Here is a 21,319-nt window from a genome sequence, read left to right on the forward strand (position 1 = left end):
GAAAGAACTAGTTCAGGTGAATTTTAGAGAAAGTAAAAGATTCTGTTTAACCGCTACTCCACTATAGAAGAAGAACCAAGTTCTCTCTTATAGTAATGGTCCAAATCTTAAAGTAGCTTAAGTCATTTTCAGTGGTCACCATCTGCATCCTAAAGTTGTCCAGCAACTGTTGGTGTAGTACCTACCTCCATCCTGTCTCTTTAATCTCTTACTGAGTCCTGCCAGGACCCCAGCCATGTTTTACTGGCTGCCCAGAGACTGAGAGCAGTCCTTCTAATCTCTTTAACATGGCTTGGCCTTCTGCTGTTAAATGGGATAGTCCTTCACAAGGGTAAAATGTCAGAATGTCCCTCTTCCCTGGTTCATTGCTTCTACATTGTACTCTTCTCCATCATAATCATCTGAGTCTTCGTCCCCAGGGTCTAGATGCAAAACCTGGCATTCACAACTTGCGGTGAGATTACTTCCGGTGCTGATATACCATTAGGCACAAACCTAAACTCAGCAGTACCTCATCACTGTCTTCCTCTTCTTCATAAGCAACAGATTCTTTTGCTTCTTCTTCTCCAGATTTGGCATTCATCATAACATACACATGCTGTCATGGATAAACACTTAGGTCCCTGGACACAGCATGTAAACTTAATGGTGGGGTATTCCCCAGAGACCCCTAATCCAGAGCCACCTAGCCGAGACGGGCAGCTCTCAGCTACATAAAGAGTGTCAGTCCGAGGCCCTGCCTGCCTAGCACAGCTTTGGTACCTAGCAGCTCCTGCCGAAGCCCATTGACTGGGCCAGGCTCGTGAAACACTTTTGAGGAAATTCATTGCAGCAGGGAACTACACTAAGTCACAGGCAGGCGAGACTTAATAGGTTTTTGAGAACCTTCACTTCAGAGGCAGGGAGACTGGATCTGGTGGGTGGGGGCAGTTCCAGTCCAGGCCTGTGGTTCTCACGTGGCAAAGCTGGATCTGGAGCCCATGCCTCTCGTCTCCCCTGGGTGTTATGGGGCTGTGGCTTCAGCCTGGGTACCCTAGCTGACTGCCCGTTGGGTGGGGTCCCCATATTCCCTGGCCCCTGCTCTGTTGTGATGTGAGAATGCTTTCTGCAGTTTTGGGGAAATGGGCAGCACCTGGCACCCCCTTTCTCTCCTGTGCCTGGTTTCCTGAGCCAGTTGTGTTTGGGAGGATGAGCTCCACATTTCTTTGGGTTATTAATTGGAACCCTTTTGGCCTTCTGGGCTTGGGACCACCAATGAGGGGATTTGTTGGGTGGGGGTTGTGTGTAGCTGTGATCACACACCTCTTGTGCATGTGAAGTCCCTCACATTTTGCAGATTATGTGCTAATCAGGATTTATGTCTGGGGAGCTGCTGTTTTTAACAAAGTTAATGCATTTTTAAAGATGTGACTGTAGGGTTTCTTTGTACTCTGTAGACCCCTGTTCTTCTGGTTGTTGCTAGCTGTCCTGATCATTTTGCTGATTATTAGAAATTAAAATACATTGTATTGAGATCCAGTTCTGGGATGGCGGGATGAGGAGCTCTGTGGGCCCCACACCTCAGGGGAGTATAGTAATGGTAAAATTTCAAAATAAGAAAGTAACCTTTTAAGTTGCTTAAAATGTTTCTAAGGACAGAAAGCGAATGAAGAGACATTTATTTAAAAAAATTAAATCTTGGTAAGGGCAGTGAGAATCTGTAACATGTAAGCTACGACCCCTTCCTCCTAACCCTTCCAGCTCAGCAAGATGGAAAGTCTGCCCACTTCGGGTGCCTGCGGCCAGAGAGATGGGGCTTGCCCTCCTCCCAGCTCCCAGCCAAGGGCTACAGCATCACCCGAGAAGAGTTAGGCTACCACAGTTCTCATCTCCCCCCACCCCAGTCCATGTTACAAATGCTAAACTCCAGACTCCTCTTTGGAGCCCCACTCCCCAGTCCAGGAGCTCTACTCCAGGAATTCAGTGCCCCATCCCCTCCATCGCCCCATTGCACTTGTAGGAGGGAGGTTCCAGGCCTGGAGAGGCATGCCGAGAAGACCAGAGTCCTGCTCATAAGGTGGGACGCCCCTCAGAGGGAGGGGACCACTGTCCTGCCCCTGGCACTGGTGATTTTGCCAAAGAGTAGGAACAGGCTCTAAGAGCAGAAAACTAATGCTTTCCTCAGAGGATCCTACTTTATTTTGATCAGAGCTTGGAGAAAGTCAAGCCTAAGGATGCTGCAGAAAGCAGCAGAGATCTCGGTGGTGAGCAGTTAGGAGAAGGCCAGTAGCTCCCTGAGAACAAACTAAAGCTTAAGCCAGTTTGTTTACCCAAGAGAACCGGGGTGAAAAATTGCTGATAGCCCTTCTGGCGTCAGAACAAACCTCAGGGACTGGGCTAGAAGAACACCCCTGTCCAGATGTTATCGGCTCTGACGGAAGAGCAAGTTTTGATCCCAAAAGACTTTCTAACCCAGTAGCGCAGTCAGCTGGCAGTTAGTGGAGCCTCCCAGGTAGGTGCGCTAACTGAGGAAGCAGGCAGGCAAGCAGGCGGGCAGGCAGATGACCATTAAATGGTTCATGTTAATTGGGTGAATTTTATGTTATGTAAATTGTATCTCAAGGCTGTTATGTAAGAAATAGTCTTGTTGGTGTTTCATCTCTGAAGTGTGCTGAGTTGAACAGAGTAATTCTTATACATGGGCGAGTCCATGCATCTCTGTATAGACACATGTTGTTTCTAAATTGTTATGCTTGAAGGAAGAAGATTTTGTAATTTGGGATTTGGAAATTTGGGGTGCTGCTTTGCATTGCACTTGCTCTCTAGTTCTCCCTGAATGAGAATCCTCACCTGGTGAAATTTGGCCATACATAATCCACACTCTGCTTCTTCTTTTGCAAACAGAATATTTCACATGAACACTTTGTTCAAATGAATGTGACTTCAGAGAAGTCTAGTCCTTGACACCTTCAAAGGGCATTTACTGTCATGGTATAAACCACGTTTTAGAGTTGGACTGTATTTTTTTATTCTACTTGGAAAGAAATTTCATTATCCCTCTGGATAGAGCCCTCATTTGGCTCTAGTTTATTCTGGGTCTTTTTCCAAAGATGTATGTTAAATGTTCCATTCAGAGCATGTGTAGGCCTGATCTAGAAGCATTAAAGACTGAGGGAGCAGCTGTGGATGAGGGAGCTGCTGGAACTGGGGTTCCCTGACTCTGCTGCTGGCTACTTTGTGACCTTGAAGCAGCCACTTCCCTTTGATCCTGAGTTTCAGGGGTTAAAGGTCGCCCTGCATTCTCAGTGAGCAAATGACACTGCATGCTGTATGTGTGGAAGGGTGTGTGTGTAAGGCTGCTCCCTGGAGCTCCTAACGCAGCCCTCTTCCATCTGGGTGCTGGCTGCCTGATGAGTTAGATCGGAGACGGCAGGGACCAGCTGCAAGGGCAAAGAGTGCAGCTCTCAACATTCTTTCTCATCGCCCACTGGTGCTGATGCCATGTGTTCCCCTCGAAGATGCTGAAGTGCGGGCTCTTCTGGAAATGGTAACTCCTATGACAGAGCTGCCCAAGTGGCAGTGCCACCCTGTAGAGCCCAGCCATGGGTGCAGGATGGCATGCGGCAGTGACCCCAGTGAGGCCAGACTTCTGTTAGATTCGGGTCCCGTCCCTGTTTTCCCCAGAACGGTGGTGAAAAATCACATGTATTTTTAGAGCTGCTCTGCGGTTTCTCTGAAACCTCCCCTCTATTGTGTGATCTAGTCTTCTCATCCAACCTGTTCAAGACCCATAGACTGCTGTATGTTTTTCGACTTATTTGAAACTGCAAGGCTTTCCGGAAAGTTGCTCCAAGAAATCTGATGAATGCAGAACTTGAGAATTTATGCCTTAAAAGGCTTAATTATGGATATGTTTGTAGGCTTTCTTTGACTTCCTTTCCCCCTTTTTTCTTAAATCATCTAGAGCAAGACAGCCAAAAACACCCTTGAAATTAGTGTCAGAAAGTCTTGTGATTGTGCCTCTGTTACCTTTCAAGGGCACAAGGGGAAGGTCTTTTTTAAGAAGTAGTGTTTCCTTTTTTAAGAAGTAGCGACCCTCAGGAATGAAACAGAGCTGCAGGGTCAGCCTCCCACCTCAGTCTGGGGGATCCTGGCCTGCACACTGAGGAGCATCCTGCATCCCCCTGCGGGCCTGATGGAGCCACAGGGGGTGACAGGGACATGGGACAGGCCCAAGTGGTTCACTCCTGGAGGGCTTCCTCAGAGAGAGTGTCATTTAAACATGTGAATCCTAACCCCTCCTTTTCAAAGCATTTTTGCTTTTGTGTCTCATTTGACCATAGCAAGGCCTGGTGTTACTTAAATCTAACTTAAGCTTCTTAATAGCTGGTGGTCTCCAAAGCCCTCACAGAAACGCCCTTATTGGAGGTTTCCAGTAAACCTCTAAGGTGGGAATTATCTCCCCACTTGAGGCCAGAGGCTGGGGGCCAGAGGCAGAGTGGGAGCCCGTGCTCCATGCACCCCACTCCAGGCTTGGGACGGGGCTCACTTGCCCCTCTGTACCCCAGCGTACACACTGCATGCATGCATGTATGTGTGGATGGATATACATGTGTGGACATGTGTATGCATGTATGGATGGGTGCACACATGTATGGATATATGTGTGGGTGGATGTACATGTGTGGGTGCATGTACATGTGTGTACATGTGCATGCATATGTTTGGGGACACGCTTAGCTAGTTCAAAATATTTCATGTAGTAAAGTTAAGTTAAAAATCTTTTTTCGAGAAAGATCAGTGAGCAGCAGTGCCAGGCCAGTGTAGAAGTCTGGACTGCTTTCATGCCTGCAGACTGGGAAACAGTGAGGTGCCCATGCTGACTCACAGGTGATACCTGGAATGGGCACAGAGGCCTCCTGTTCTAGTATGCTAGCTGCCAGAATGCAATATACCAGAAACGGAATGGCTTTTAACAAGGGAAATTTAATGAGTTGCTAGTTGACAGTTCTAAGGCCGAGAAAATGTCCCAATTACAAGTCTATAGAAATGTCCAGTCACAGACATCCAGGGAAAGATACCTTGGTTCAAGAAGGCCAATGAAGTTCAGGGTTTCTCTCTCAAGTGAGAAGGCACATGGCGAACACAGTCAGGGCTTCTCTCTCAGCTGGAAGGGCACATGGTGAACATGGCATCGTCATCTGCTAGTTTTCTCTCCTGGGTTCTTGTTTCATGAAGCTCCCCAGGAGGCATTTTCCTTCTTCATCTCCAAAGGTCACTGGCTGGTGGACTCTCTGCTTTGTAGTGCTGCAGCATTCTCTGCTTTCTCTGAATCTCTTTCTCCAAAATGTTTCCTCTTTTATAGGACTTCAGAAACTAATCAAGACCCACTCAAATGGGTGGAGACATGTCATCCCCTAATCCAGTTCAACAACCATTCTTGACTAAATCACATCAACAAGGGAGATGATCTCATTATAGTTTCAAATATACAGTATTGAATAAGGATTATTCTACCTTTAAGAAATGGGATTTATATCAAAACATGGCTTTTCTTAGGGGGCATACTTCCTTTCAAACCAGCACACCTCCTGTCCACCCAGTCATGCTGTTCATCCTTGGAATCACTTGGGGCAGGACTCTCCTCTTCACTGAACTCTTGTTCTCAGTGGCTCAGGCTTTGTTGTGAGGAGTAAATGACAGAATAGGAGAGCAGAGTTCATCCTGTAGTGTGCCCTCCCCCTATGTAAAATGATAGTGTCAGGGGAGCCACTCCTGGCAGTGGAGACACTAGGGCACCTAGACTTCAATTTACCTGAGGCCCAAATAAGGGGTGGGGGTGGGGGGAGATGCTAAGATGGGTTTGGAGAGTGTACTAGCTACATGGTGGCTTTCAGTTTTTAGCTTTTCTACAAGTTTCTTCCAGTAGGGGAACAATTCTCAGCATGAATTTTGAAGGCATCTTTTCCTTGATCTCTTTATTACCCAACTGCTGAGATTATTTGAAAAAAAAAGTAAAATCACAGAGATTTTAATTAGCTTTCACTGTCACTGCTCTAGGTGAAGGTACTTTTGCAAATGATATGTGTATGGTGAGGAGACCCTGGGTTGGGGCCTCTGTTCTCAACATTGCAAATTTCCACTGCAAATTTTGGAGAAAAATAAATAATGGCAGAAGTACCTCTTGACATTTTTCTTGTTATCTTATGAAAATCCTGACTCCTTAGCATTCTTTTTGGAAATAAAAACACAGCTGGCTCAGGAATCTTTCCTGGAATAGGGCCACAGTTAGAGAAAGGGAAGATGGTTCTATCAGTTTTCTTGAACTGTCTCACTACTCAGAGTGAGGCTGTCACTCAGAGGTGAAAGCTGGCCTGGTGTAAGCATTTGTCACCAGGCTGAAGGCTAGTACACCAGAAATTGCTTGACCTCGTCACTTATCAGGTGGTTTAGGTTCATTTTGTCGGTGGTGATGAATTGGATTTTTTATTTGCAGAATTGAATAAGTACTTCCTTCAGAGCTAGTGAGCAGGACCTGACTTAGGTTTAGCTGTGCTGATAATAAACTGAGCTTTGGAAGCCCCTGGAAACCTGCCCTATTTGTGTTGGTTGTTAGAGCTTACCTGCCTGCCATGGGTCACGGTCCATCCTGGGCTGATGTCAGCAGGCCTGAGCAGGGCCAGCCCTTTCTCTGCTAGCAGTGAGGGGCTCATGGCTCTCCTAGATTGGGTGCTTCCTCTTGTGTGCTCCAGGTGAGCAAGAGGTGTGTCTTCAAAAGCCCAGTGGAGTCAAATGGTGCAACCACTGTGGAAGGCAGTTTGGTGGTTCCTCAAAAAGCTGAATATAGAATTGCCATACGACCCAGCAATACCATTGCTGGGTATCTACTCAAAGGACTTAAGGGCAAAGACACAAACGGACATTTGCACACCAATGTTTATAGCAGCGTTATTTACAATTGCAAAGAGATGGAAACAGCCAAAATGTCCATCAACAGAAGAGTGGCTAAACAAACTGTGGTATATACATACGATGGAATATTATGCAGCTTTAAGACAAGATAAACTTATGAAGCATGTAATAACATGGATGGACCTAGAGAACATTATGCTGAGTGAGTCTAGCCAAAAACTAAAGGACAAATACTGTATGGTCCCACTGATGTGAACCGACATTCGAGAATAAACTTGGAATATGTCATTGGTAACAGAGTCCAGCAGTAGTTAGAAACAGGGTAAGATAATGGGTAATTGGAGCTGAAGGGATACAGACTGTGCAACAGGACTAGATACAAAAACTCAAAAATGGACAGCACAATAATACTAATTGTAAAGTAATCATGTTAAAACACTGAATGAAGCTGCATCCGAGCTATAGGTTTTTTTTTTTTTACTATTATTATTACTTTTATTTTTTTTCTCTATATTAACATTTTATATCTTTTTCTGTTGTGTTGCTAGTTCTTCTAAACCAATGCAAATGTACTAAGAAACGATGATCATGCATCTATGTGATGATGTTAAGAATTACTGATTGCATATGTAGAATGGTATGATTTCTAAATGTTGGGTTAATTTCTTTTTTTTCCGTTAATTAATAAAAAAAAAAAAAAATTAAAAAAAAAAAAAAAAGCCAGTGGAGTTCCAAGAGGGAACCAAGATTTTTCAGACTCAAGTGAACAGTTCAGTTACCTGGTGGTTCCTCACTGCTGAAGGCTAAGGCCCATGCTCTGTGGGCTATGTGGAAGGCTCCCAGAATCAACCCTGCTCCAGCTCGGTAGCCCTATGCTGGCTCTGTTCTCTCTGTCTTTGGCATGCTGGACTTCTCTGCTCCCTAAATGATTGCTTGACCCTGAAGTACATCTAACTGTACTGTTTTTTTTTTTTTTTCTTAGTTTTATTAGAGAAGTTGTGGGTTTAGAGAACAATCATGCATAAAAGACAGGATTCTCACATACTACTCTATTATTAACACTTTGCATAGATGTGGAACATTTGTTACAATTGATGATAGCACAGTTTTATAATTACACTATAGCTAGAGTCCATGACTTAACTTAGAGTTCACTTAACTTATTAGTTCACTAATACTATAGTATTAGTCCACGGATTTTTTTTTTTTTTGCAGATTTTATTGAGTTATATTCATTGATCATATATTCTATTGAAATTATATAATCACTGTCTTACAGTATTATCACTTATTTGTGCAGTCATCATCACACTCACTTTTTTACTCCAAAAATAAAATTATCAGATAGACATAAAGAGAGAAAACCCTAAACACTCCATATCCCTTATCTGCTCCGATTATTGCCCCGATTACTGGTGTAGTACACCAGTTACTGTTGATGAAAGAATTTTAAGGTATTACTGTTAACTATTGTCTATAGCTTGCAATGGATATTTTTCCCCCACATACCACTCTGTCATTAACTTTTTGTACCAATGCCGTACATTTGTATCGGTTCAGGTAAGTACTTAAATTTATAGTGTTAGTATACATGACTCTAAACAACCCCTTTCAATCAAAATTGAAAGCACTATTCCTAATATTCCCACTCATAGTATTGACATCTTAACGATATTTAGTCTTCTATCCATGAGCATGGAATGTCTTTCCATTTATTTAGGTCTTCTTTGATTTCTTTTAGCAATGTTTTGTAGTTTTCTGTGTACAAGTCTTTAACATCCTTGGTTAGATTTAGTTGTAGATATTTGATTCTTTTTTTCTTTTCTTTTTCTTTTTTGGGTGCATGATCTGGGAACCAAATCCATTTTTGATTCTTTTAATTACTGTTGTAAATGGAATTATTTTCTTGAGTTCTTACTCCAGTTGTTTATTGCTTGTGTATATAAAAACTACTGATTTTTGGGTGTTGATCTGTACCCTTCAACTTTGCTGTATTCATTTATTAGCTCTAGGAGCCTTGTTTGTGGAGTTTTCAGGATTTTCTGTATATAGAATCCTGTCATCTGCAAATAGGGAAAGTTTTACTTCTTTTCCAATTTAGCTGCGTTTTATTTCTTTTTCTTGGCTAATTGCTCTGGCAAGAACTGCCATTACAATGTTGAGTAAAAGTGGTGACAGTGGACATTCTTGTTTTTCCTGATCTTAGAGGGAAAGCTTTCTGTGTTTTACCATTAAGATGTTAGCTGTGGGCTTTTCATATCTTTATAATGTTGAGGAAGTTTCTTTCTATTGCTAGTATTCCAAGTGTTTTTTTTTTTTCAAGAAAGGATGCTATACATTGTCAAATGTCTTTTCTCCATCAATCAAGATGATCATGCAGTTTTCTCCTTCATTCTGTTAATGTGTTGTATTATATTAATTGGTTTTCTTATATTAAACCACCCTTGCATACCTAGGATGACTCCCACTTGATCATGATTTATAATTCTTTTGATGTGCTAGTCTATTAAGTTTGCAGGTATTTTGTTGAGGCTTTTTGCATCTATATTCATAAGAGATATTGGTCTGTAGTTTTGTTTTCTTATGGTATCTTTTATTTGTTTTGATATGAGGGTGATGTTGGCCTCATAGAATGAATTAGGGAGCATTCTTTCCTCTTCAGTTTTTTGGAAGAGTTTGTGCGAAATTGCAGTTGTCTTTTTAAAGTGTTCGGTGGAATTCCCCTGTGCAGCCAAATGGTCTTGAGCTTTCTTTGTTGGGAGGTTTTTTTTAAAAAATATTTTTATTGACAAATCTTCACACACATACAGTCTATATATGGTGTACAGTCACTGGCTCACAATATCATCACATAGTTGTGTGTTCATCACCACCATCATTTCCTAGAACATTTGCATCACTCAAGAAAAAGAAACAAGAAGAAAGAAAAAACACATACATCCCATACCTCTTATCCTTCCGTCTAATTGATCTCCAGTATTTCATTCTACTCAATCTATCTTACCCTGTATCCCCCCTATCATTTATTTATTTATTTTCCATATGTTTTATTCATCTGTTCATACCCTGGATAAAAGGAGTATTAGACACAAGGTTTTCACAATCGCAGGGTCACATTGTAAAAACTATATTGTTATACAATCATCTTCAAGACTAAAGGCTACTGGAACACACCTCAACAGTTTCAAGTACTTCCCTCCAGCCACTCCAATACACCATAAACTAAAAAAGGATATCTAATATAATGCATAAGAATCATCTCCAGGGTAACCTCTTTCCACTCTGTTTGAAATCTCTCAGCCACTGAAACTTTATTTTGTCTCATTTCTCTCTTCCCCCTTTTGGTCAAGAAAGCTTTCTCAATCCCATGATGCCAGGTCCTGGTGAATCCCAGGAGTTATGTCCCACATTGTCAGGGAGATTTACATCCCTGGGTATCATGTCCCATGTAGGGAGAGGGTAGTGAGTTCATCTGCTAAGTTGGCTTAGAGAGAGAGGCCACATTTGAGCAACACGAGAGGTTTTCTGGGGGTGACTCTTAGGCATAATTATAGGTAGGCTCAGCCTATCCTTTGCAGGAATAAGTTTCAAAGGGACGAACCCCAAGATTGAGGGGTCAGCTTATTGATTTGGTTGTCCCCACTGCTTGTGAGAATATCAGAAATTCTCCTAGTGGGGAAGTTGAATTTTTCCTCCTTTCTCCCCAGTCCCCCAAGGAGACTTTGCAAATACTTCTTTATTCACTGCCCAAGTTACTCTGGGATATATCAGGGCATCACACTAACCTGGACAAACCAACAAATCATGCCCTATTCAAGATTCCATGTACTTATGGTGTTCAACTAAACTGACCATACAAATAAAATTAGGAAATGCACTACCCAAAATATAAATTTTGAACCCAATAAACATTTCTCCCTTTGGTGTGACACAGAAGTTGAGGTTTTAAAATATGGATGATACCATCCTTTACCTTTTTAATGACTGATTCAGTCTCTTAACTGGTAATTGTTTGTTGAGATCCGTTTCTTCTTAAGTCAATGTAGGTAGTTTGTGTGTTTCTAAGAATTTGTCCATTTCATTTACATATACTTGATACACAAAAACTTTTCCTATACCCCTCTGCACCCCCACCACTGTCTTTTCTGGACCTATCACTAATATCTGTATCAGAAAACATAAATTTATCTTTACTTATTATGCATTTGTATTTTAGCACCTCTAGGAATTAAGAAGTGGAATTACATTTAACAATATAATACATAAATATTGGCATTTATAAATTCTCAGATGGTGTGGTTGTTAGGTTCAGGTGTCAACTTGGCCAGGTGAGGGTGCCTAGTTCTATTGCTGTGGACGTGAACCAATGGCATGTATGTGAAGCTCTTCTGTCGCTTATTACATCTGCAGTCAGCGAAGAGGCTTGCCTGCTAGCTTAAATGAGGGAACTCAACGTAGCACAGCCCAAGCAGCTCAGCATACCTCATCTCAGCACTCGCAGCTCAGCCCAGGCCTTTGGAGATGCAGAAAGGAAGCGCCCTGGGGAAAGATGTTGGAACCTGGAGGTCTGGAGAAAAGGCCAGCAGAGATCTTTCTGTGCCTTCCCATGTAAGAAAGAACCTCAGTTGAAAAAAAACTTTCAACTAAATAAATCCCCTTTTATTAAAAGCCAACCCATCTCTAGTGTGTTGCATTCTGGCAGCTAGCAAACTAGAACAGATGGTTACCTTACCGCAAGTCTTTTTTTTATACTCCTTTGAACCACTGTCTGGTGTCCTTTCCTTTCAGTTGGAAGAACGCCCTTTAGCATGGCTTGTAGAACAGGGCTAGTGATGACGAACTTCCTCAGCTTTTGTTTACCTGGAAATGTCTTAATCTCTCTCTCATTTTTGAAAGAAAGTCTTGCAAGATACATAATTCTTGGTTGACACTTGTTTTCTTTTGGCACTTAAAGTATTTCAACTCACTGCCTTCTTACCCCCATGGTTTCTGATAAATTGGCACTCTGTCTAACTGGGCCACTCTCGTACATAACACATTGCTTTTCTCTTATAGTTTTCAGGGTTCTCTTCTTGTTCTTTGCATTCAGTAATGTAGATTGGTATATGACAGGGTGTAGTTTTCTTCATGTTTATCCTGTTTGGTGTTCTCTGGGCTTCCTGGATATGCATATTCAGGTCTTTTGCTAAGTTTGGGAGGTTCTCTGTCATTATTTCTTTGAATATTACTTATGCCCCTTTCTGTCTTCTCTTTCTGGGAATCCCATAATGCATATATTGGTATTCTTGGTAATTTCCCAAAGATGTTTTAGGCTATTTTCACTTTTTTTCTTTTTTTTTTTATTAACGGAAAGAAAAAAAAAATTAACACAACATTTAGAAATCATACCATTCTACGTATGCAATCAGTAATTCTTAACATCATCACATAGATGCATGATCATCGTTTCTTAGTACATTTGCATCGGTTTAGAGGAACTAGCAGCACAACAGAAAAAGATATAAAATGTTAATATAGAGAAAAGAAATAAAAGTATTAAAAATAGTAAAAAAAAAAAACAAACCCTATAGCTCAGATGCAGCTTCATTCAGTGTTTTAACATGATTACTTTACAATTAGGTATTATTGTGCTGTCCGTTTTTGAGTTTTTGTATCTAGTCCTGTTGCACAGTCTGTATCCCTTCAGCTTCAATTACCCATTATCTTACCCTGTTTCTAACTACTGCTGGACTCTGTTACCAATGACATATTCCAAGTTTATTCTCGAATGTCGGTTCACATCAGTGGGACCATACAGTATTTGTCCTTTAGTTTTTGGCTGGACTCACTCAGCATAATATTCTCTAGGTCCATCCATGTTATTACATGCTTCATAAGTTTATCTTGTCTTAAAGCTGCATAATATTCCATCGTATGTATATACCACAGTTTGTTTAGCCATTCTTCTGTTGATGGACATTTTGGCTGTTTCCATCTCTTTGCAATTGTAAATAACGCTGCTATAAACATTGGTGTGCAAATGTCCGTTTGTGTCTTTGCCCTTAAGTCCTTTGAGTAGATACCCAGCAATGGTATTGCTGGGTCGTATGGCAATTCTATATTCAGCTTTTTGAGGAACCGCCAAACTGCCTTCCACAGTGGTTGCACCATTTGACATTCCCACCAACAGTCAACATGCCTCTTTGTCCGCATCCTCTCCAGCACTTGTCATTTTCTGTTTTGTTGATAATGGCCATTCTGGTGGGTGTGAGATGATATCTCATTGTGGTTTTGATTTGCATTTCTCTAATGGGCAGGGACATTGAGCATCTCTTCATGTGCCTCTTGGCCATCCGTATTTCCTCTTCTGGTAGGTGTCTGTTCAAGTCTTTTTCCCATTTTGTAATTGGGTTGGCTGTCTTTTTATTGTTGAGTTGAACAATCTCTTTATAAATTCTGGATACTAGACCTTTATCTGATATGTCATTTCCAAATATTATCTCCCATTGTGTAGGCTGTCTTTCTACTTTCTTGATGAAGTTCTTTGATGCACAAAAGTGTTTAATTTTGAGGAGCTCCCATTTATTTATTTCTTTCTTCAGTGCTCTTGCTTTAGGTTTAAGGTCCATAAAACCACCTCCAGTTGTAAGATTCGTAAGATATCTCCCTACATTTTCCTCTAACTGTTTTATGGTCTTAGACCTAATGTTTAGATCTTTGATCCATTTTGAGTTAACTTTTGTATAAGGTGTGAGATACGGGTCTTCTTTCATTCTTTTACATATGGATATCCAGTTCTCTAGGCACCATTTATTGAAGAGACTGTTCTGTCCCAGGTGAGTTGGCTTGACTGCCTTATCAAAGATCAAATGTCCATAGATGAGAGGGTCTATATCTGAGCACTCTATTCGATTCCATTGGTCGATATATCTATCTTTATGCCAATACCATGCTGTTTTGACCACTGTGGCTTCATAATATGCCTTAAAGTCCGGCATCGCGAGACCTCCAGCTTCGTTTTTTTTCCTCAAGATGTTTTTAGCAATTCGGGGCAACCTGCCCTTCCAGATAAATTTGCTTATTGGTTTTTCTAATTCTGAAAAATAAGTTGTTGGGATTTTGATTGGTATTGCATTGAATCTGTAGATCAGTTCAGGTAGGATTGACATCTTAATTATATTTAGTCTTCCAGTCCATGAACACGGTATGCCCTTCCATCTATTTAGGTCTTCTGTGATTTCTTTTAGCAGTTTTTTGTAGTTTTCTTTATATAGGTTTTTTGTCTCTTTGGTTAAATTTATTCCTAGGTATTTTATTCTTTTAGTTGCGATTGTAAATGGGATTTGTTTCTTGATTTCCCCCTCAGCTTGTTCATTACTAGTGTATAGAAAAGCTACAGATTTGTAAATGTTGATCTTGTAGCCTGCTACTTTGCTGTACTCATTTAATAGCTCTAGTAATTTTGTTTGGATTTTTCTGGGTTTTCTACGTATAGTATCATATCGTCTGCAAACAGTGATAGTTTTACTTCTTCCTTTCCAATTTTGATGCCTTGTATTTCTTTTTCTTGTCTAATTGCTCTGGCTAGAACCTCCAACACAATGTTGAATAATAGTGGTGATAGTCGACATCCTTGTCTTGTTCCTGATCTTAGGGGGAAAGTTTTCAATTTTTCCCCATTGAGGATGATATTAGCTGTGGGTTTTTCATAGATTCCCTCTATCATTTTAAGGAAGTTCCCTTGTATTCCTATCTTTTGAAGTGTTTTCAACAGGAAAGGATGTTGAATCTTGTCAGATGCCTTCTCTGCATCAATTGAGATGATCATGTGATTTTTCTGCTTTGATTTGTTGATGTGGTGTATTACATTAATTGATTTTCTTATGTTGAACCATCCTTGCATACCTGGGATGAATCCTACTTGGTCATGATGTATAATTCTTTTAATGTGTTGTTGGATACGATTTGCTAGAATTTTATTGAGGATTTTTGCATCTATATTCATTAGAGAGATTGGTCTGTAGTTTTCTTTTTTTGTAATATCTTTGTCTGGTTTTGGTATGAGGGTGATGTTGGCTTCATAGAATGAATTAGGTAGTTTTCCCTCCACTTCGATTTTTTTGAAGAGTTTGAGGAGAGTTGGTACTAATTCTTTCTGGAATGTTTGATAGAATTCACATGTGAAGCCGTCTGGTCCTGGACTTTTCTTTTTAGGAAACTTTTGAATGACTAATTCAATTTCTTTACTTGTGATTGGTTTGTTGAGGTCATCTATTTCTTCTTGAGTCAAAGTTGGTTGTTCATGTCTTTCCAGGAACCCGTCCATTTCATCTAAATTGTTGTATTTATTAGCGTAAAGTTGTTCATAGTATCCTGTTATTACCTCCTTTATTTCTGTGAGGTCAGTAGTTATGTTTCCTCTTCCATTTCTGATCTTATTTATTTGCATCCTCTCTCTTCTTCTTTTTGTCAATCTTGTAAAGGGCCCATCAATCTTATTGATTTTCTCATAGAACCAACTTCTGGTCTTATTGATTTTCTCTATTGTTTTCATGTTTTCAATTTCATTTATTTCTGCTCTGATCTTTGTTATTTCTTTCCTTTTGCTTGCTTTGGGATTAGTTTGCTGTTCTTTCTCCAGTTCTTCCAAGTGAACAGTTAATTCCTGCATTTTTGCCTTTTCTTCTTTTCTGATAAAGGCATTTAGGGCAATAAATTTCCCTCTTAGCACTGCCTTTGCTGCGTCCCATAAGTTTTGATATGTTGTGTTTTCATTTTCATTCGCCTCGAGGTATTTACTAATTTCTCTTGCAATTTCTTCTTTAACCCACTCGTTGTTTAAGAGTGTGTTGTTGAGCCTCCATGTATTTGTGAATTTTCTGGCACTCCGCCTATTATTGATTTCCAACTTCATTCCTTTATGATCCGAGAAAGTGTTGCGTATGATTTCAATCTTTTTAAATTTGTTAAGACTTGCTTTGTGACCCAGCATATGGTCTATCTTTGAGAATGATCCATGAGCACTTGAAAAAAAGGTGTATCCTGCTGTTGTGGGATGTAATGTCCTATAAATGTCTGTTAAGTCTAGCTCATTTATAGTAATATTCAGATTCTCTATTTCTTTATTGATCCTCTGTCTAGATGTTCTGTCCATTGATGAGAGTGGTGAATTGAAGTCTCCAACTATTATGGTATATGTGTCTATTTCCCTTTTCAGTGTTTGCAGTGTATTCCTTACGTATTTTGGGGCATTCTGGTTCGGTGTGTAAATATTTATGATTGTTATGTCTTCTTGTTTAATTGTTCCTTTTATTAGTATATAGTGTCCTTCTTTGTCTCTTTTAACTGTTTTACATTTGAAGTCTTGTTTGTTGGATATTAGTATAGCCACTCCTGCTCTTTTCTGGTTATTATTTGCATGAAATATCTTTTCCCAACCTTTCACTTTCAACCTATGTTTATCTTTGGGTCTAAGATGTGTTTCCTGTAGACAGCATATAGAAGGATCCTGTTTTTTAATCCATTCTGCCATTCTATGTCTTTTGATTGGGGAATTCAGTCCATTAACATTTAGAGTTATTACTGTTTGGATAATATTTTCCTCTACCATTTTGCCTTTTGTATTATCATATATATCATGTCTGACTTTCCTTCTTTCTACACTCTTCTCCATGCCTCTCTCTTCTGTCTTTTCGTATCTGACTCTAGTGCTCCCTTTAGTATTTCTTGCAGAGCTGGTCTCTTGGTCACAAATTCTCTCAGTGACTTTTTGTCTGAGAATGTTTTAATTTCTCCCTCATTTTTAAAGGACAATTTTGCTGGATATAAGAGTCTTGGTTGGCAGTTTTTCTCTTTTAGTAACTTAAATATATCATCCCACTGTCTTCTAGCTTCCATGGTTTCTGCTGAGAAATCTACACATAGTCTTATTGAGTTTCCCTTGTATGTGATGGATTGTTTTTCTCTTGCTGCTTTCAAGATCCTCTCTTTCTCTTTGACCGCTGACATTCTAACTAGTAAGTGTCTTGGAGAATGCCTATTTGGGTCTATTCTCTTTGGGGTGCACTGCACTTCTTGGATCTGTAATTTTAGGTCTTTCATAAGAGTTGGGAAATTTTCAGTGATAATTTCTTCCATTAGTTTTTCTCCTCCTTTTCCCTTCTCTTCTCCTTCTGGGACACCCACAACATGTATATTTGTGCGGTTCACATTGTCCTTGAGTTCCCTGATACCCTGTTCAAATTTTTCCATTCTTTTCTGGATAGTTTCTGTTTCTTTGTGGAATTCAGATGTTCCATCCTCCAAGTCACTAATTCTATCTTCTGTCTCTTTAAATCTATCATTGTAGGTATCCATTGTTTTTTCCATCTTTTCTACTTTATCCTTCACTTCCATAAACTCTGTGATTTGTTTTTTCAGTTTTTCTATTTCTTCTTTTTGTTCAGCCCATGTCTTCTTCATGTCCTCCCTCAATTTATCGATTTTGTTTTTGAAGAGGTTTTCCATTTCTGTTCATATATTCAGCATTAGTTGTTTCAGCTCCTGTATCTCATTTGAACTATTGGTTTGTTCGTTTGACTGGGCCATATTTTCAATTTTCTGAGCATGATCCGTTATCTTCTGCTGGCGTCTGGGCATTTAGTCAGATTTCCCTGGGTGTTGGACCCCACAGGTTGAAAGATTTTTCTGTGTAATCTGTGGGTTCTGTTTTTCTTATCCTGCCCAGTAGGTGGCGCTCGTGGCACACGTTTGTCTACGGGTTCCACCAGTGAAAGTTGCTGTGGGTCCTTTAACTTTGGAAAACTCTCGCTGTAGGGGAGGTTTGGCAGCCGAAGTGTCTTGGAAGACTGCCAGCCGGCCCGGGGGTCTGAACGCGGGGAGGGTTGCTGGCCGCCGCAGCACGGCAGAGCGCCCGACCGAATTTCCTAGTCGGCCCGGGGAGCCAAGCGTGGCGGAAGGACGCCAGCTGCCGCAGCCCGGGAGAGTGCACTGTTCCTAGCCAGACCGGGGAGTCACGTGTTTGGAAGGGACCCCCCGGTCACCGTTCTCCGCACTCTGGGGATTTCCGATCCAACTCTCTCAGTTGGTCCGGGGGGCCTCGCGTAGTGGGGGCGCCAGCCGCCGCAGCCCAAGGGGACTGCCTGCCCAATTCTGCCAGCTGGCCTGGGAAGGAGGAAGGGAGGGACTCCGGCCGCTGGCCGTCTCGCCCAGGAAAGCCCGCGCCCCTCGGCGATCTCACCGGAGCTGGTTCTCCCAGACAGACAGCCGTTCCAGGATGGGGTACACCATCCTTTTGATCTTCGTCGTGGCTCCGGGAGCTGCTCTGTATTGTCTCCACTCCCCCAGTAGCTGTTCTGGAGGAGGAAAGGTGAGGGTGGCAAGGCTGTCGAGGCCGGTGGCGGAGGAGCCGGTGAAGGCGGAAGAGGGCACGGTGGTGGTTGGAGAGCCGCCGGAGCAGGAGGGGAAAGAGGGGAGAGGAGGGCGGGCGGGCCGGCCGCCGCGGGGCGCGGGCGCCGCGCCCTGGTCCGGCGCACAAAGAGGGGAGAGCTATTTTCACTTTTTATAATTCTTTTTTCTTTCTCTTCCTCAGCATGATTCATTTTGAGTGTCTTGACTTTAAGTTCAGTGATTTTTTTCTTCTGTCATCTCCAGTCTGCTCTTAAAACCTTCCCGGGAATTTTTCATTTCAGTTATTGAGGTCTTGAATGCTAGTAATGCCACTTGGTTCCTTTTTAAAGTTCCTCTCTCTTTACTAAGGTTCTCATACTGTTCATTCACTGCTTTCCTGATATCCTTTAGTTCTTTCTTTGTGTTTTCCTTCATCTCCTTGAACATTTTTAAGGTAATTCTTTTAAAGGCTTTGTTTGGTATGTACAGTTTCTGGTCTTCTTCCGTGGTGTTTTCTGGACTTTTATCCTCTTTCTTTGGATGGGCAATCATTTCCTGTTTCTTTGTCTTGTACTCTTCTGTTTCACATGGCACATTTTAATATTTTAAATATTGCATTTTAATATTTTTAAGATGTTAACTTTGGGATTTATTACCTGAGATGTTTCTTTATTGATTTTGTGACCAGCTGGTGATAAGAAAGAGATTTTCTTGTGCTTCAGCCCTCCTATCAGGAAGGCCTGCCTGAGGCGAATGCTCTGTGCAGGGTTTTCGCTGCCTTTCTGGGCCTCTGTCTTGTTCTGTGGTTAGTGGTTGCTTGTTAGTGGTTTTGGACGTCCCCTGTTTTCAGAGTTCGGTTGTCCCACTCTTCCCAGGAGACAGACTCCCTTTCTTTTGTCCCATATAGTTTATATAGTTGTCCCATATAGCCTCTATAGGTTTTGACACTCCTTCTCTTCCTTTCTCTGTGTCACACTGCTGTTGCCTGCAGGGCAGGTTCTGGTGGAGGGTCACCCAGAGAGGACTTCCCCAAATCAGTCTTTCACAACAGGGCCAGCGGCCCATGAAGGGCGCCCACTAGCTCCATACTGCCAAGAGTTTGCATGACTCCCGAAACCTGAGATCTCCTGGCCTGTCCATGCCCAGCACATGCAGCTGTTTGGCTGTCTCCCGCATCCCTGAGCCAGTGCTGGGTCTTTAACTCTCTTGGGAGTTGAAACAGTGGCCACTTTCAGAGCTGGGCCCCAGCCATCCGGAGTTGCTAATCAAAAGCTGTGATCAGTAATCAGCTGTGCCCACCCCTGGTGTTGGGGAAGAGGAGTTTTATGTCCCTTTCTGTCACCAGTGTGCTAGCCAGGGGCTGGACCCTGCGGCGGCCTGCCCTTAGAATGGGGGCTGGGCATCCATAGCTGCCGCATGGAAAGAGCAGTTCAGTTCTTTTCCATCATTTATCAACCGCTTCCTCCCACTCATCCCTGGGTTCTGCAGAGGGTTCTGGCCTCCAGACTTTCGAAATGATTGTTTCTGATAGTTCCTGCCTGTTGAATCGTTGTTCTGGTGGAAGGACTGAGTCCTTGAGCCCCCTGCTCTGCCATCTTCCCACAGTCCTGCCTTTACCATTTCTGTCTGGATTATGTTTCTCCACATTAAAGGGTCCTTCCCTCCATCCCAACAAGGGGCACGTGTTTCATTCTGTCTTGGCACTGCCGTTTGCACGTTGTGTTCCCTTGTTACCCTGCTGGGTCATTGAAAAGAGGACCTTCTGACTCATATAGCCGGCACCTCTGAGCAAATGGATGCAGAAGGCTCCGGGTCCCGGCTCTCATGGATACCCTGTCAGAGGGTTCATGTCAACCGGCTAGGCTGGGCAGCTGGCCAGGAGCATCATCAGCCCACTCTCCCTGGTGGCCGAGGAGGGGCCCACAGTGAAGGCCAAGGAGGATCGTTTGCGGCTGAGCGTGAAAGCAGTGGCGGCCAGGCCTTTGTTCTAGTTCAGCTCCCTCACCACTGCCTGGCAGGAGGCTTTGCAGCACTGTTCTTGCGTTTTCATAGTTCCTGCCCCTGCCTGCTTTGTGACAGGACCTGTGGCCAGCCTACCATCGGAGGGCCCCTGGCAGGAGTGTGTGCTCCCTGCCCTGGGCAGGGGTGCACTCCAGGCTCCCACGGGGGCAGGCTGAGAAAGAAAGCAGTGGCTGGTGGTGGAGCCACAGAGTCCCCTCCCAGCCCCTCTGTCCAGGGATGCTTGGGAGAGAAGGACTGGCCTGGGGGAGCCTCTCCGGAGGGCTTTAGCTTCTGCAGGCTGAGCTCCGTCTTCTCCTTGCACAGAAGTCTGAAAGAAGTATAGGAAAGACTTGCCAGAACAGCTCCCCAGCAGATTTCCTGCTGCAGTCCTCTCACATCACATCCTCTAGAGAGAAAAACCAAAACCACAATCAGAACCACACCAAACAGCTGGGTCTGTCTCGAGAGGTCTTACAGAAAGGGCAGGACTGCCTGCTTTTTACTTTTCAGAGTCTTCTACGTGGTCCATCCAACAGTGACTGGTTAAGACTGTATTCCATTTTTACAGCTTAAGTAACCAGACACTCTAACTCTTGGTCCGGGAGCTACATGTAGTACAGTGTGCACAATGCGTGACCTACTCGGTGTTTCCACATCCAGGGAGGACCGAGACGGCTCCCTAGCTTTCGTTGCCGGGGAGAGAACTATAATCAGAATTGGTTGGGTGCTGCCCAGTCGGAGGCCTTGGGTAGAAGACTCTAAAGTTCTTAAAATAACTTTGTCTTCCTGGTATTTCATTGATCTGTGGTTGTTGCTTAGTATTTATAGCTCTTTATGAAATTTGTTGCTACTCAGAAAATTATTTATTCCCTCATGAAGCCGACTTTGATGCTTGAATTTGAAAACAAGCTTTCCTAGTGAATATAAAAATAAACTGAATCCTGATCACCAGAAGCCTGTGGAACTTTCAACTTGATAATCAATCCTGCCGTTTGAACAGAGTGTGGATGGAAATAATGCCACATGTTAACCAACAGCCCCCTTTTCTGGTGTTTGGAGG

At 42.4% G+C, this 21,319-nt stretch overlaps 1 protein-coding gene and 1 pseudogene across 11 annotated transcripts in view; one reads left to right on the plus strand and one right to left on the minus strand.

Moving 5' to 3' along the window:
- INPP4A (inositol polyphosphate-4-phosphatase type I A) overlaps window positions 1–21,319 on the plus strand; it is a 136,614-nt gene that overhangs the window by 28,145 nt on the left and 87,150 nt on the right. The window lies entirely within an intron of this gene.
- On the minus strand, window positions 129–827 carry LOC143660628 (methylosome subunit pICln pseudogene; annotated as a pseudogene).

The sequence above is a fragment of the Tamandua tetradactyla genome, chromosome 17 (genome assembly GCF_023851605.1).
Source record: "Tamandua tetradactyla isolate mTamTet1 chromosome 17, mTamTet1.pri, whole genome shotgun sequence".
Lineage (NCBI taxonomy): Eukaryota > Metazoa > Chordata > Mammalia > Pilosa > Myrmecophagidae > Tamandua > Tamandua tetradactyla.